The sequence below is a fragment of the Oncorhynchus keta genome, chromosome 8 (genome assembly GCF_023373465.1).
Source record: "Oncorhynchus keta strain PuntledgeMale-10-30-2019 chromosome 8, Oket_V2, whole genome shotgun sequence".
Taxonomy (NCBI): Eukaryota; Metazoa; Chordata; class Actinopteri; order Salmoniformes; family Salmonidae; genus Oncorhynchus; species Oncorhynchus keta.
In genome coordinates, this window is record NC_068428.1 from 14,742,916 (window position 1) to 14,758,186 (window position 15,271).

Here is a 15,271-nt window from a genome sequence, read left to right on the forward strand (position 1 = left end):
TGCTAAGGGGCTAACTGCATCTCCCACCAGAGAAGAGCGGTGGCCCCAGGCAGGGCTTCAACCCAAATATCAGTGACAAGGGAACAGCTCTGCACAACACATTTACTCATTCACCATGACAACAGGACTCAAGGGCAAGAGGTTAAGGTTCGCCACGCCTCTCTCAGTATCACAGAAAATGGCACGGCTCAAAATAAAACAACATAAAACAACGCAATGATATTACAGCTGCCTGAGTCTCTGGGTAATGGCGTTTCGACAGTAATTGGGTTGGAAACGTCATGTTCCAGAGAGGAGGACATATCCTCTGAAATTAAATGGACAAGGCGCTGCAGGGTGGAGCAATGACTCTCTGTAGAGACTAATTCACTTAAATCAAATGATCTACCCTGACTAAAATCGGTTTATTTCCTTTCTCCTGATAACAAATGTGATGGCATTAGATAAAGTCAGAATTGATCATGTACCTGGCATTCCATGGTTCACTTCAGTTAAACTATTCTTGTAGCAATCATTATGAGAGCGCACGCACACACACACACAGAACAATATTCTGGGTTACATGCAGGGGCGATTTATAAATAGAAAAATGGTCCCTCACGCATGACTAGCCAACGAGTTACGAAGGAGAGGAGGCATTTTATGGTCTTTTTTGGTTCCACACATTTTACAAGGGGTCATGTGACAAGTTGACAGGGGAATTAAGGGAGGCAGCAGCTGAGAAGACTCAGGGAAGAGTTGAAAATGTAACCAAGAAAAAGATTATTCTATCCAGAACTAACAGGGATGAGCGACACTTTAGTAGCAAAATGTAACAGAATGAACAGGCTAGGAGAACACATTTTGGCCTTCTTCAATTCAGATTAGGTTTAATCAGGTTAAGGACAAGAAGACGAATACAATTGCAACGAATACAATTACATTGAGGCCGATAAGAAAACTGTGCCGCCGACACGCATCGACAACATTGAGCATTCAGACCCTGATAACAAGGAACAGATGGTTTACCGTCAGACTTTATTCAATTTAAGAAAATAATCAACCTAACTCCACGAATGGCATTGGAACAGACACCACTTCCTCACTGATGTGCGGGGCTACATTCAGGACACACAAAAACACAAATAAAGACAACATGTGTAGGTCTAAGCTACACATCAAATGGTTCAAATTAGGCCAATAAATCACACAATCCATTGCAAAGAAATCGTCTACATCTAGGCCTAATCTAATCAAAATAAAATAGTATTTTTAACACAACATCAATTCCCTGACAATCCTAACCTGAATGTAGTGCAGGGTCAGGCTGGTAAATGAAATCACAACAGAGATTACCTGAAATAGAATACCATGTTGAATACCACAGCCTACAGGTTCAAAACTCAGAGCATATTTCTACCAATTTGCCACAGGGGAGTGACTTGCTCAGCCATTCAGTGGAACCAGGATCTGGCCACCCCAGCAGACTGCAGGCTAAATCCCAAATCTGCAAACGCTTGCACATCATGGGAGTAAGTGAAACAACACAGCCTGTCAAAACCAATCTGGGTCCTTGTCAGCAAAAAAACAAAATGGCCTCTCCATAGAGACATATGACTGACGTGCTCTCTCGTCACCTCATGCCGTCAGATGGTATTTTCTTTAAGAGGCTAATGTCACAGACATAATCCAGCAGACAGAACAGACTGGAAGTCAGAGCCTCAACACACACTGGTTCTGGAGGTGGGTGGTGGTTAGCCTAAGTGTTAACGCTCGTAAAAGCACGCGTCTCGATCTACGGCTATATAATAATCAGTTATGCTAGGAGAACTGTGGGTGTGACAGTCTGGGATATTTTAAGCATGTCGGTGTGAGTTTTGTTTGCTGTACACCTCCAGCCCAAGTGTAGGCTATGTGGAGCGTGTTGAGTGATAAGGGATTTAGCTTATCCCCAGTCAAATCAAACACTTCACCTCCCTACACCGCAACACAGCCTATTGTTTCATTACACTAATTAGACACGTTTGGACAATTAAAGTACTGACTGCAGTGACAAAGTCTGGAATCAAAACCATTAAGACATTTCGAAGAGATACACAATATGCAAATTATAATTTTTTTCCAATGTTTTTTCAATGTTCTCAGGTAGTCCCAAGAACTGACATGAAGCAACACTGGCAGTCTGTGATAAAGATCATTTCTCTGCTCATTCCCAACTGGCTGCAGTGTCCGCTTTTTCCTCCTGCAGCAAGCAGGTCTGTAAGCAAGCAGTTATGTTTCAGCCTCTCCTTCCATCTCGCCCAGGGCAACAACTCCCCAGACAGGAGATTCAAGGCCTCTTTCCCCCCCACCTCTCTCTCCCCTCGCTCTCATTCCCACACTGCTAAACAACAATAGGGCTTGCATGCTCTCACATACCCACTCTGGGTCTGGGAAAACTCCATCTAGCCTTGTACTCAAAATGGAAATGCAGATCATGAGTGGACCGAAAATGTGCCCCCCCCCATCTAGCTTGCCGTAAGCGCTCTCCCCCCCCCCATATGTCCTTTCTATATGAATTAAATGTTTATGGCATGCCTTATGTAACTTGGCTAAACCATCTGGTACCTCTCAAACTGGTTTCCTCCTGCATGCAGAAGAGTCTCCTAGTAGCAAACACCAAGTCTAAACCCATTGAAATTATCAGCTTATTTCTCGATCAACCTCTTTAAAAACAGTTTTTTTTTGGTGCAACAGAGCTTTAGAGTAGTAATTGTACTTGATAGAGTCTCTTCTTAAAATGGGGAAACCGGAGAGACAGAGAGAGAGAAAAAAAAGCACGTCACGAAGAGCGCTCCTGTACTGTGGCGCTGGTCTGGGGATTGTTTTGCTTAGGTTCTGCTCCCCACCGAGGCATACCATACCGGGAATGCTGCAGCTTCAAAAGGATTTGCGACAGGCAGGCTTTCATTTCCCCCTCATCCCAGGGCTCTATCCCCCCCAATAAAAACATCCCCCAGACAGTGGCAGGAGAATCCATTAGAGAGGAGCTGCCGTTCCGTTTCATCTTTAGACACAGGTTAGCAAATTTGTTGTCGTACAGTGTCGCAACTCTTTATCAAGCCCTTGTATCTTCTGGCTTTGTGACATTACACACGGTCACCAGCTGCGCACACATGCATTATGAAGTCACGTCTCATAACACACCGGGTCAGACAATGTGCTTGGCAAAACAAGGATGTCACTGCAACAACAACCAGGACAACGCCCCTCACTGATTATTCCAATCAAATCACTGGTTAATTAAATGACAGCTGGACAATGACTAGGCAAAGTCAATTTGCCAGTATTTAACAAAAATATTATCACATTTATTGGTCACATACACATGTATAGCAGATGTTATTGCGGGTGTTGCGAAATGCTTGTTCATTACCATATCTACTCAATCGTATGACCCATGAGCTCCAGGAACGGCTGAACTCTGAACACTCTTTGCGTCCAGCTAAACTCAAAACAGTTGACCTCACATTCTATCAAAGTGATCGGCAGATGAACTGCATTGACTATTAGCCAGCCGTGTCAGCCTCAGTACAGTAACCCAGTACACCGCTGTAGTGTGGCGCTGGGTGTGAGTACAGAGCAGCACCTTACCGTGATCTCTCCCCCCGCTGACGACCGACTCAAGACTCGGTCCTTTCCTTTCACCGTCCTGTGCTGTATTCCAGCTGATCAACCTCCTCCTGCTCTATACACTGCTGTCATTACCGCACCAAACTCAGGGGGACAGGCATAGACCGAGAGAAGAATGAGGGCGAGAGAGGAAGCCAAACTCTGCTGAGAGAGAATGGGGGAGGGAGGAGGGAGAGGGTGAGCGAAGGAGGCAGACCCCACCCCGGCTGTGTATGTGCCAAGAGATGGATTGTTAATGGACACTTGTGTTCAGGGACCAAGGCTAATCAAATCCTTCGCTCACTCCATCCTTTTCCTTTTCCCTGGCCCTGCCGCCTTTCACTGGCACAGGCATGCCAGTCCTCTCCTCTCTCCTTGGGGGACACCAGCTTGGTGCTGCAGCAGCTAGCTAACCACACACACACACACACACACACACACACACACACACACACACACACACACACACACACACACACACACACACACACACACACACACACACACACACACACACACACACACACACACACACACACACACACACACACATTCCTCAAAGGAAAGTTTCACACACACCATTCCAGACTGTAGACAAGATGTACAATTCTCAGCACCTATTCTCGCAAGCATCAACATGGTGTTGTTATAACTCATTATTCTAATGGTGTTAGCAGGCGAGCACCTAAATTACATTTTGGCCAAATCTTTATCCCAGTATTAGTGCTAATTTCACACATTGGGTGACAGATGGGAGGGCTCAAGTCATGTCGATGTACAGTGAAACAGACGGGTGAACTGCATTGGCAAAACAGTACACACGATCGAGGGTCTTAGCAGCCATGTTGCCAACAGTAGTGCACCGTAGTAGGATACAGCAGAAAATGATGCTAGGGATGGGCATTTGAGAAACAATTTTTAGAACACAAGGCCTGCACATTTATCTATATGCCAACAGTACGCAACAATGCCTCATTTATCATAACCATTACAGATTACAAATCCTAATTGCACCATATATACAGTGGCTTCAGAGAGTATTCACACCGTGACTTTTTGTTGTGCTACAGCATGAATATTAAATTAATTAAAATTGAGATGTGTCACTGGCCTACACACAATACTCCATAATGTCAAAGTGGATTTATGTTTTTAGACACAAATTATTTAAAAATGAAAAGCTGAAATGTCTTGAGTCAATACATATTGAACCCCATGGTTAAATAGACGGGACACAATTATTCCAAAACTGCAGCGCTCGTTGTTGGAACACATATGTCCCTACTTCAGTCAACCAGTCCATTTTGAATTTGCGATTTAAAAAAAAATGTCATCATTTGGCAAAGAATGTAGCTTGTGTATCCCATCAGTTAGATCCGTTTTTTAATAGGCGTTTATTTCTGTAGGCCTAACCGGAGCGCTACTCGGCACGTGTGTCAGCGTACTCAACACGTGTGTGTAGAGCTGGTGGTCTGGGCGCAATTGACTGAGTGAGACGGAGGGAAAAGGGAATTTAGGGAGAAGCGTGATGCTTGGTTTCTTTATTGTTGTGCCCCGAAAATGCACATGTAGACATGGAATACCAGAGTGAAAGCAAATTAACATTGTCTTCCAAGACAAAATTCCGCTCTCCGGTAAAATATTTTTTGGACGGCCGTATTACTCATGCTCATCCCCCAAATGATGCAGAGGCATTTTTAGGGAGGCGCAATCTGAAGTAGAGTTGGTGTCCCCAAAGTGTCCACTATGAAGGGATGCGTGCCCCAAGAGAGCGAGATCAAAACTGCTTGTCGTGCTTAATGGGGGAGGAGGCAGGATGGATAACAGGGTCTATGGGCACAGACTCATCAGTGGGAGGGTCACAGCAGGATTAAACTAAGAGGAATGTCCAGACGCCCCAAAGGATGAAAAGACCACAGACAAAAGGAGCTAATTGCCCGGGTCTCATGGCACAAAATGTCAATTTTCTCTTTCCTCTAAAGCCCTTTATTGAAGTCAAATGACAATGAGTTCTGCTGTTAGATGGATACGGGGGAGAGAGAAAAGCCACAAGTGTTGGAATGAAGCTTACATTTTTTAACCACTATGTACAGCAGTGCCCAGAGCACAAACCTATCTTATTTCCATCAAACAGACGCAAGGCATAACACACATGCTTTTAAACTGAACAAAAATATAAAAACCGCAACATTTCAAAGATTCTACTACTGAGTTACAGAAAATCTGTCAATTGAAAGCAATTCTAATCTATGGACTTCACATGACTGGGAAATACAGACATCGGTCGGTCACAGATTGTAGGGGCGTGGATCAGAAAACCAGTCAGTATCTGGTGTGACCACCATTTGCCTCACGCAGCGAGACACAACTCCGTCGCATAGAATTGTCCCATTCCTCTTCAATGGCTTTACGGAGTTGCTGAATATTGTCGGGAACTGGCACGCTGTCGTACACGTCGATCCAGAGCATCCCAAACATGCTCAACTGGTGACATGTCTGGTGAGTGTGCAGGCCATGGAAGAACTGGGACATTTTCAGCTTCCAGGAATTAAACTAAGAGGACTATCCAGATGCCCCAAAGGATGAAAAGACCTTGCGACAGTGGGCCATGCATTATCATAAGGTAACGGCGGCAGATGAATGGCACTGCAATGGGCCTCAGGATCTCATCCTGGTATCTCTGTGCATTGAAATTAGCATTGATAAAATGCAATTGTGTTCATTGTCCATAGCTTATGCATGCCCATACCATAACCCCATCAACACTATGGGGCACTTGTTCACAACGTTGACATCAGCAAACTGCCATACACGGTCTGCCATTGGCCCGGTATTTCCTAAAAAAATGTTGGAGGCGGCTTATGGTGGAGAAATTACCATCAAATTATTTGGCAACAGCTCTGGTGGACATTTCTGCGGTCAGCATGACAATTGCACGCTCCCTCAAAACCTGAGACATCTGTGGCATTGTGTTGTGTGGCATTGTGTTGTGTGACAAAAAGTGCACCTGTGTAATGATCATGCTGTTTAATCAGCTTCGTGATATGCCACACCTGTCAGGTGAATAGATTATATTCGCAAAGGAGAAATGGTCACTAACTAGGATGTAAACAAATTTGTGCACATTTAAGAGAAATATGCTTCTTGTATGTCTGGAACTGGGCCCCTGTTTCATTTTGCTTTTATATTCTGTTCTGTGTATATTATCATACACTCCATGAGTCAAAATAACTGTGGTTTGTCAGTGATGTAGGACGTGATTACATTTGAGACAGGGTATTCCTGCTCTTTGAAAACTCCTAGTCCTAGCACCGTCAGGTAGGATAACAAAACAGACCCTGTAGTGTGATTCAATAACTTAAATTTGAATAAAGCAAACCTGCCAGAGACAACAGACCAATGTATGAGTTTCAGTCTGTGTCTCGCGCACAAGGCACTGACTTACACACACACAAAGCACAGTCCCAATGTTGGGATGCCTTAAGTAAGAGTGTGGGAGCTAAAGGCTCCACTCAAGTGGGCTAAATTGGTTTTCCTGAGGAACACGTCTAAACCAAACTTTGTGCACCATCTGGGATTTAGCTGAGTTGCTATAGCAACAGGAAGTTCCCAGTTGTGCATGCAACTCACACTGTTAACTCGGCAGCAACAAAGAGGGTCACAAGCAGTAATGGTCTCAATGGCAAGAGAAAAGCCTGTTTGAATCGGTTTCCTCTAGAGTTCAGACTAACTCCACAGCATGGGGAGACTAAGTGTGCAGTGCCTCAGACTCAGTGGTGTGGAACAAATCGCTTTAATTAAAGTGTTTTTGAAATTAAATGAGAATCATGTTATGAGATGCTGGAACATTTTTACTTGGACATTTAGGAAGATCTAATTTGTTGGTCAATGCCAGTTAAACTCAAAATCATCAGCAATTTAGTTCATCAAGACCTAGTAGCTTTACCCCATGTCATTAAAACCCACTTGTATTTGTGTACTGAGCCACCTAGCACTAACACCTCCTCAATTCCCCTTGTTTGCATAGTAAACTCCTTTGTGGTCTATGAATTCCTCCCATAGTTGCCATCCATCCCTGCGGGAGCAACTGTGAGATCAACGTTGTCTCCTCTACAATGACCTGCAGCCTGTGTGAGCACAACAATACAGGGATCAATCACCGTCAGCTGCTGGGCTACTGTGTCCCACTGTTAGTCCAACAGCCCAGCCATAATGGCATCCCTTACATTAGACATTTTTATTTGTGTCATTTAGCAGACACTTGTATCCAGAGCGACCTACAGCGACCTAAGTGCCTTGCTCAAGGGCGCAGTGATTCAAACCAGCGACCTTTCAGTTACTGGCCCATCGCACTTAACCTCTAGGCTACCTTTCGCCCTACAACAGCCCTTCTGGGTGGCTCTCATTTACAGGGCCCAGTTGACCTCTGAAGGACTTCGTAGTAAGGTATGTGTGGTGGCTGAAGGGAAAGATGGTAAAAAGCTAATTCTAGGACTCTTGAGAATCAATGAGACTCACTGGTTTAGATAGTAGCTGTGATCGAATAACCATACTAGCGTGCCACATACCTAAACTGCATACTATTTAGCATGTACTGTTTAGTAAAAAGGATGCAGTATCCCACGGTCGCAACGCAGTAGTGGCTCATGATTGGCTGAGTAGGATTCAACATATATGCATTGCATTATTTCAACAGACATGCATCGCATTAACCAGCCTGATAAAAGCTAATTTCCAATTAGATACATTTCTCTAAACTGAAAAGAACAACAATGGAGTTATGGGCCAACTCAAGCTGGTTATAGGAATAATATCACGTTCGACCTATGCCTTAGTAGACCATATAGCCCATCTCTCCTATTTAAAAAGGGCCTGAAGGCAAACAGATAATTTGGTTCCATTTCATTATGTATTTGTGAAAAGAAAGTGCTGTAACATACAGTACCAGTCAAAAGTTTGGACACACCTACTCATTCAAGGGTTTTTCTTGATTCATACTATTTTATACACTGTAGAAAACTATGAAGTAACACATGGAATTATGTAGTAACCAAAAACAAAGTGTTAAACAAAATATATTTTACATTTGAGATTCTTCAAAGTAGCCACCCTTTCCTTGATGACAGCTTTGCACACTCTCTGCATTCTCTCAACCACCTTCAAGAGGTAGTCACCTGGAATGCATTTCAATTAACAGGTGTGCATTGTTAAAAGTTCATTTGTGGAATTTCTTTACTTCTTATTGCCTTTGAGCCAATCAGTTGTGTTGTGACAAGGTAGGGGTGGTATACAGGCAAGAAGAGCTCAAATAAGCAAAGAGAAACGACAGTCCATCATTACTTTAAGACACAAAGGTCAGTCAATATGGAAAATGTCAATAACTTTGGAAGTTTCAAGTGCAGTCGCAAAAACAATCAAGCTCTATGATGAAACTGGCTCTCACGAGGACCACCACAGGAAAGGAAGACCCATATTTACCTCTGCTGCAGAGGATAAGTTCATTAGAATAACTGCACTTCAGCTTGCAGTCCAAATAAATGCTTCAGAGTTCAAGTAACAGACACATCTCAATGTCAACTGTTCAGAGACGGTGTGAATCACGCCTTCATGGTTGAATTGCTAGAAACCACTACTGAAGGACACCAAGAGGGAGAGACTTGTTTGGGCCAAGAAACATGAGCAAAGTACATTAGACCGGTGGAAATCTGTCCTTTGGTCTGATGAGTCCAAATTGTAGATTTCTGGTTCCAAACTCTGTGTCTTTGTGAGACGCAGAGTAGCTGAACGGATTATCTCTGCATGTGTGCTTCCCACCGTGAAACATGGAAGTGGTGTGATGGTGATTTATTTAGAATTCAAGGCACACTTAACCAGCATGGCTACCACAGAATTCTGCAGCGATACGCCATCCCATCTGGTTTGCGCTTAGTGGGACTATCATTTGTTTTTCAACAGGACAAAGACCCAAAACACACCTCCAGGCCGTGTAAGGGCTATTTGACCAAGAAGGAGAGTGATGTAGTGTTGCATCAGATGACTTGGCCTCCACAAGCACCCGACCTCAACCCAATTGAGATGGTTTGGGATTAATTGGAATGCAGAGCGAATGAAAAGCAGCCGAAGTGCTCAGCATACGTGGGAACTCCTCCAAGACTGTTGTAAAAAATATTCCAGGTGAAGCTGGTTGAGAGAATGCCAAGAGTGTGTAAAGCTGTCATCAATGGAGGCTACTTTGAAAAATCTCAAATATTTTGATTTGTATAACACTTTTTTGTTTACTACATGATTCCATGTGTTATTTCATAGTTTGTCTTCACTATTATTCTACAATAGTCAAAATAAAGAAAAATTGGTGCATTCTCAAACTTCCTACTGTTAAAGACGCAAGTATATGTATTCAGACAGTGCCAGTGTCTTTAAATGGGAGATGTAGGCCACTAGACTAACTCCTCGCATTCCCATCAGCCGCATGATCTAAACTGCATTTAGTTCATCTCCAGCCACACACAGTGGCAGCCAACCATGCTTCTTTACCAACTTTGGAAACCGGGGAATGAGGCAGTTAACTGCAATAATGATGTGCATCAAATATGGCGTCCGTGTCCACAATGTTTTTCTATGATTTGCAAGGGAAAGCAGTATTGTTGAGGGTGGGATAAATCGGTCTACCCCCAGCCTGATGGTTTAGGCTAATGTTAGTCAAATCTACACATTCCATCAGAGAGAAAAGGTCAAATAGACAGTAGTAAGTACACATAGGATAGAGCTTATACCATGACATGATCACACAACGAGCCAAAGGGGTAAAGCACAGAAACTCACATTTCAGACATGATAAAGCTGATCTCAAGTCAGACTTAGACACCTGCTAAATAAAATTGTACTCATTCATGCGCACACGCACACACACACAGACACACCACAATTTCTACTACCAGAGTCTTATTGCTAATACTGCACAATTTAACCCCCCCCCTTTCTCTGATACGTGTGTTAATATTGGACTTTAAACATTGTGCCTTTCTGTACTATACTTATGCTAAACCATTATTTCTATTCTACTGAGCCATTTACTATGTTAGTATTCTTCTCTTTTATGATTTCTTATTGTTGTTGCATTGTCGAGAAGGAACCTGTAAGTAAGCACTTCGTTGGACAGTGTACAGTATACCACGTGTATCCTGCACATACCACTAATATAAATTAAGCAATAAGGCCCGAGGAGGTGTGGTATATGGACAATATACCACAGCTAAGGGCTGTTCATAGCACGACGCAAAGCTGAGTGCCTGGATATAGCCCGCTAGCCATGGTATATTGGCTATATACACCACACCTCCTAAATAAAGGTGAAATAAAAAATATAAACACAAACCCCCAGTGGTGCCTTATTGCAGCTGCATCTGATACAGGAAAGGACTCCAATCCCAACATCACAATGTAGAAGACGCAGCCCCACAGTGATAGCAGGTTGATATTAGCACACTTCCTGTCCTTAGATTTTCCCCTACACCCCGTGGAGCATGTGCCCCTATGGCTCAGTATCGGACTCAACTCAAGACATAGATACTCCCACTGCAGGGACTCCAGCATCCCAGAGCACCAACCCCAGCCCAGAGGTCCAGCCCAAGTCCAGAAATCCAGGCCAGAGCTCAAGCACCAACTCCAGTCAAAGGGCCTCATTTATAAAATGTTGCTACTCCCAAAATAGGCATGTGCCAGTTCAAGCAAAAGTTGTCATTTATAAAACTTGATGAGATTAGGTACATATCCTCCAGCAAACTTTAGACAATGTGTATGCTGTTTCTAGTGGTTGAACTATTGTATTGCAAGGCAAAAGTAGCCTCGTAGCCTTGTGAAAATGGGGCCCACTTTTTGAAAAGAAAACCACTCGATTTCGTCTCTACGTTATATTGGCATCGAACATGTCACCCTCCCTAGGAGGGGGTGACCTCGACAATTTATTGTTAAAACGAGAGGCTGACTGGATCTTTAATTTAAAGACCCTTGCTCCCTTCGGTCTCAACGTAGACTTTGATCTGAAGCCATTCTTGTGATTATTTTGATTTTGCTATTGTAAATGTTTGTAGGCTTATGTAGCCAAATTGTATCTATGATCGTACGCTATCCATTTATGTTTTTGGTATGCAATTTTAATATATGAGAAATAACCAATGATATCAGGCCACCCCCGGACATGATTACAGACACCTGTGTGTGTGTGTGTGTCGTTTGACACTATATAAATGAGTCATCCCGTAGTGTTTGTCGTTATACCCTGATGACAGCTTGTCTGGCAAAACGTTGGACATAAATATTTTTACATCTGAGCTCCTAGTGTGTGTGGCTCTCCTTTATTTTAATTTTTTTAGGTGTTACACTCTGCGAGCCAGCACCTCGCCTAAATAGGTGTACGTTTCTTTCACCTCTAAAGGTTCTAGTATCCTTGTGAAAACGGGGAATATATGACACTCTTGTTCATAACAGCAAAAAACAGGCAGTTAAATATACAGTAATAAGTGTAACGACGCTCCCACTTGGTCTGCCATATTCTTTCTCTTTGATCATTTTCCTTATTAGGATCTCGGGGGCGGAGCTGTGAGGGTCGTCAGCGACATGGGACACACCTGGGCCCGGGTGTGTCCCGGGATAAATACACCTCTTCCCCATTCAGACACACTGTTAGACTTTGGTTGTGGCTGTTTTATTTGTTTGCTTTAGCACCTTTCAACACCCCTCATTATCACATTTATGCACGCAACCACTCACACTACTGATGACTGACTACACACACACACCATTGTTTATTGTATTTATGTTACCTCAGTTAATAAATACCTTTTTGTTATTCCTCATCTCCCTTTCTGTTACAGACTTCGAGCCGGTTCGTGACACAAGATGCAATCACTTGATCATTCCATTCTAAAATAATTCGAAAGGCATCCATTTTCTATTGTTTATTTAATTTCCATTAGAATTGCAGAACAAATTCCTCACCTTTTCTGACTGATTTTTAGGGCCTTCCTCTGACACCGCGTGGTATAGAGGTCCTGGATGGCAGAAAGCTTGGCCCCAGTAATGTACTGGGCCATACGCACTACCCCCCTCAAGGCCGAGCAGTTGCTGTACCAAGCAGTGATGCAACCAGTCAGGATGCTCTCGATGGTGCAGCAGTCGAACCTTTTGAGGACCCATGCCAGGGGGAATAGGTTTTGTTGTGCCCTCTTCACGACTGTCTTGGTGTGTTTGGACCATGATAGTTTGTTGGTGATGTGGACACCAAGGAACTTGAAGCTGCTCCATTACAGCCGTGTCGATGAGAATGGGGGCGTGCTCGGTCATCCTTTTCTAGTAGTCCACAATCATCTCCTCTGTCTTGATCACGTTGAGGTAGATGTCCTGGCATCGCACGGCCAGGTCTCTGACCTCCTTCCTATAGGCTGTCTTATCGTTGTTGGTGATCGAGTCTACCACTGTTGTGTCAACAGAAAACTTGATGTTGGAGTTGTGCCTGGCTATGCAGTCATGAGTGAACAGGGAGTACAGGAGGGGACTCAACCCGAGGGCCCCCCGTGTTGAGGATCAGCGCAGCGGATGTGTTGTTATCCTACCCTTTCCACCTTGGGGGGCTGCCCATCAGGATGTCCAAGATCCAGTTGCAGAGGGAGGTGTTTAGTCACAGGGTCCTTCGCTTAGTGATGAGCTTTGAGGGCACTATGGTGTTGAACGCTGAGCTGTAGTCAATGAATAGCATTCTCACATAGGTGTTCCTTTTGTCCAGGTGGGAAAGGGCAGTGTGGAGCGCAATAGAGATTGTATCGTTAGTGGATCTGTTGGGCGGTTTGCAAATTGGAGTGGGTCTAGGGTTTCTGGGATAATGGTGTTGATGTGAGCCATGTGAGCCATGACAAGCCTTTCAAAACACTTCATGGCTACAGATGTGAGTGCTACGGGTCTGTAGTCATTTATGCAGGTTACCTTAGTGTTCTTGGGCACAAGGACTATGGTGGTCTGCTTGAAACATGTTGGTATTACAGACTCAAGAACAGGTTGAATATGTCAGTTGGTCAGCACATGCTCAGAGTACACGTCCTGGTTATCCGTCTGGCCCAGTGAATGTTGACCTGTTTAAAGGTCTTACTCACGTCGACCCTTCGGAGAGCGTGATCACAGAGTCATCCGGAACAGCTGATGCCTCGAAGTGAGCATAGAAGTTATTTAGCTTGTCTGGTAGGCTCTGTCACTGGGCAGCTCGCGGATGTGCTTCCCTTTGTAGTCTGTAATAGTTTGCAAGCCCTGCCACATCCGACGAGCGGATTCCTTATGAGCTTCCGGGTTACAGTCCCGCTCCTTGAAAGCGGCAGCTTTACCCTTTAGCTCAGTGCTGATGTTACCTGTGATCCATTTTTTCTGGTATGTACGTTTTTCTGGTATGTATATGGTGTACTCCTCAATGCCATCGGATGAATCCCAGAACATATTCCAGTCTGTGCTAGCAAAACAGTCCTGTAGCTTAGCATCTGCTTTATCTGACCACGTTCTTATTGATCTAGTCACTGGTGCTTCCTGCTTTAGTTTTTGCTTGTAAGCAGGAATCAGAAGGATAGAATTATGGTCAGATTTGCCAAATGTAGGGCGAGGGAGAGCTTTGTACGCGTCTCTGTCTGTGGATTAAAGGTGTTCTAGAATGTTTTTTTTCCCTCTGGTTGCACATTTAACATGCTGGTAGAAATGAGGTAAAACAGATTTAAGTTTTCCTGCATTAAAGTCCCCGGCCACTAGGAGCACCGACCTCTTGATGAGCGTTTTCCTGTTTGCTTATTGCCGTATACAGCTGATTGAGTGCGGTCTTAGTGCCAGCATTGGTTTGTGGTGGTAAATAGACAGCTCCGAAGAATATAGATGAAAACTCTTGGTAAATAGTGTGGTCTACAGTTTATGATGAGATACTCTACCTCAGGCGAGCAAAACCTCGAGACTTCCTTAGATTTCGATGCACCAGCTGCTGTTTACAAATATACATAGACCGGTAGAGTATGGTTTCATACTCGCGTGATGGTCTACAACAAGTTAGGATAGGCTACCCTTCATCCCATCTCTCATTTAATTGTACACACTTTACAGTAGTAAATAGATAAGCCATTTAAAGTTTTTGGTCTAGGCTATGCAGCTGAAAGGGTGCGTGGCAGATAACATACAGTAGAATTTACCAGGTGATCAGATAGTTTAATTTGCATGGAAGTACGTAGGCTATCACTAAGTTGGCCTAGTGTGTGTGTGTATATATATATACATATATTTTTATTTTTTTTCTTCCCCAGTGTAGACAATGTTTCAAAATTCAGAGGGCAGTGCAGCATATTTAGGTTTGGGAAAAAGTAAATGCAAAACATTATTGAATTCAAATGATCTGTTTTTTGGACTTTCATTAACAGTCAGATACAGTAAATGTCATTGCAAAAGAAAACATTCTGTCAACACCTCTAAAGACATTGGATCAAGTTCCCAATTGCCATTTCCTTTAAAACCCGGTCTTGGCCTAATTCCAATACTTCCAAAGTATTCAGAAAATAAAGGGTTTTATTTTCACCATAAAAGGTGAATGGAGGGCATTTAATGCTCGTTCATGCACAAACAGCTT

At 43.6% G+C, this 15,271-nt stretch overlaps 1 protein-coding gene across 20 annotated transcripts in view; it reads right to left on the minus strand.

The window, feature by feature from the left end:
- Window positions 1–15,271, minus strand: part of LOC118386842 (protein 4.1-like) — a 95,941-nt gene that overhangs the window by 47,884 nt on the left and 32,786 nt on the right. For 17 of the 20 annotated variants that reach the window (XM_035774763.2, XM_035774756.2, XM_035774762.2 and 14 more), the window contains exon 1: window positions 3,613–3,779. The exons of 2 other annotated variants lie outside the window; for them this stretch is intronic. The gene's annotated coding sequence lies outside the window, so the exon portion shown is untranslated. Of the gene's footprint in view, window positions 1–3,612; window positions 3,807–15,271 lie in introns of those variants that run through there. One more of the 20 variants, XM_035774743.2, reaches the window with a different exon arrangement.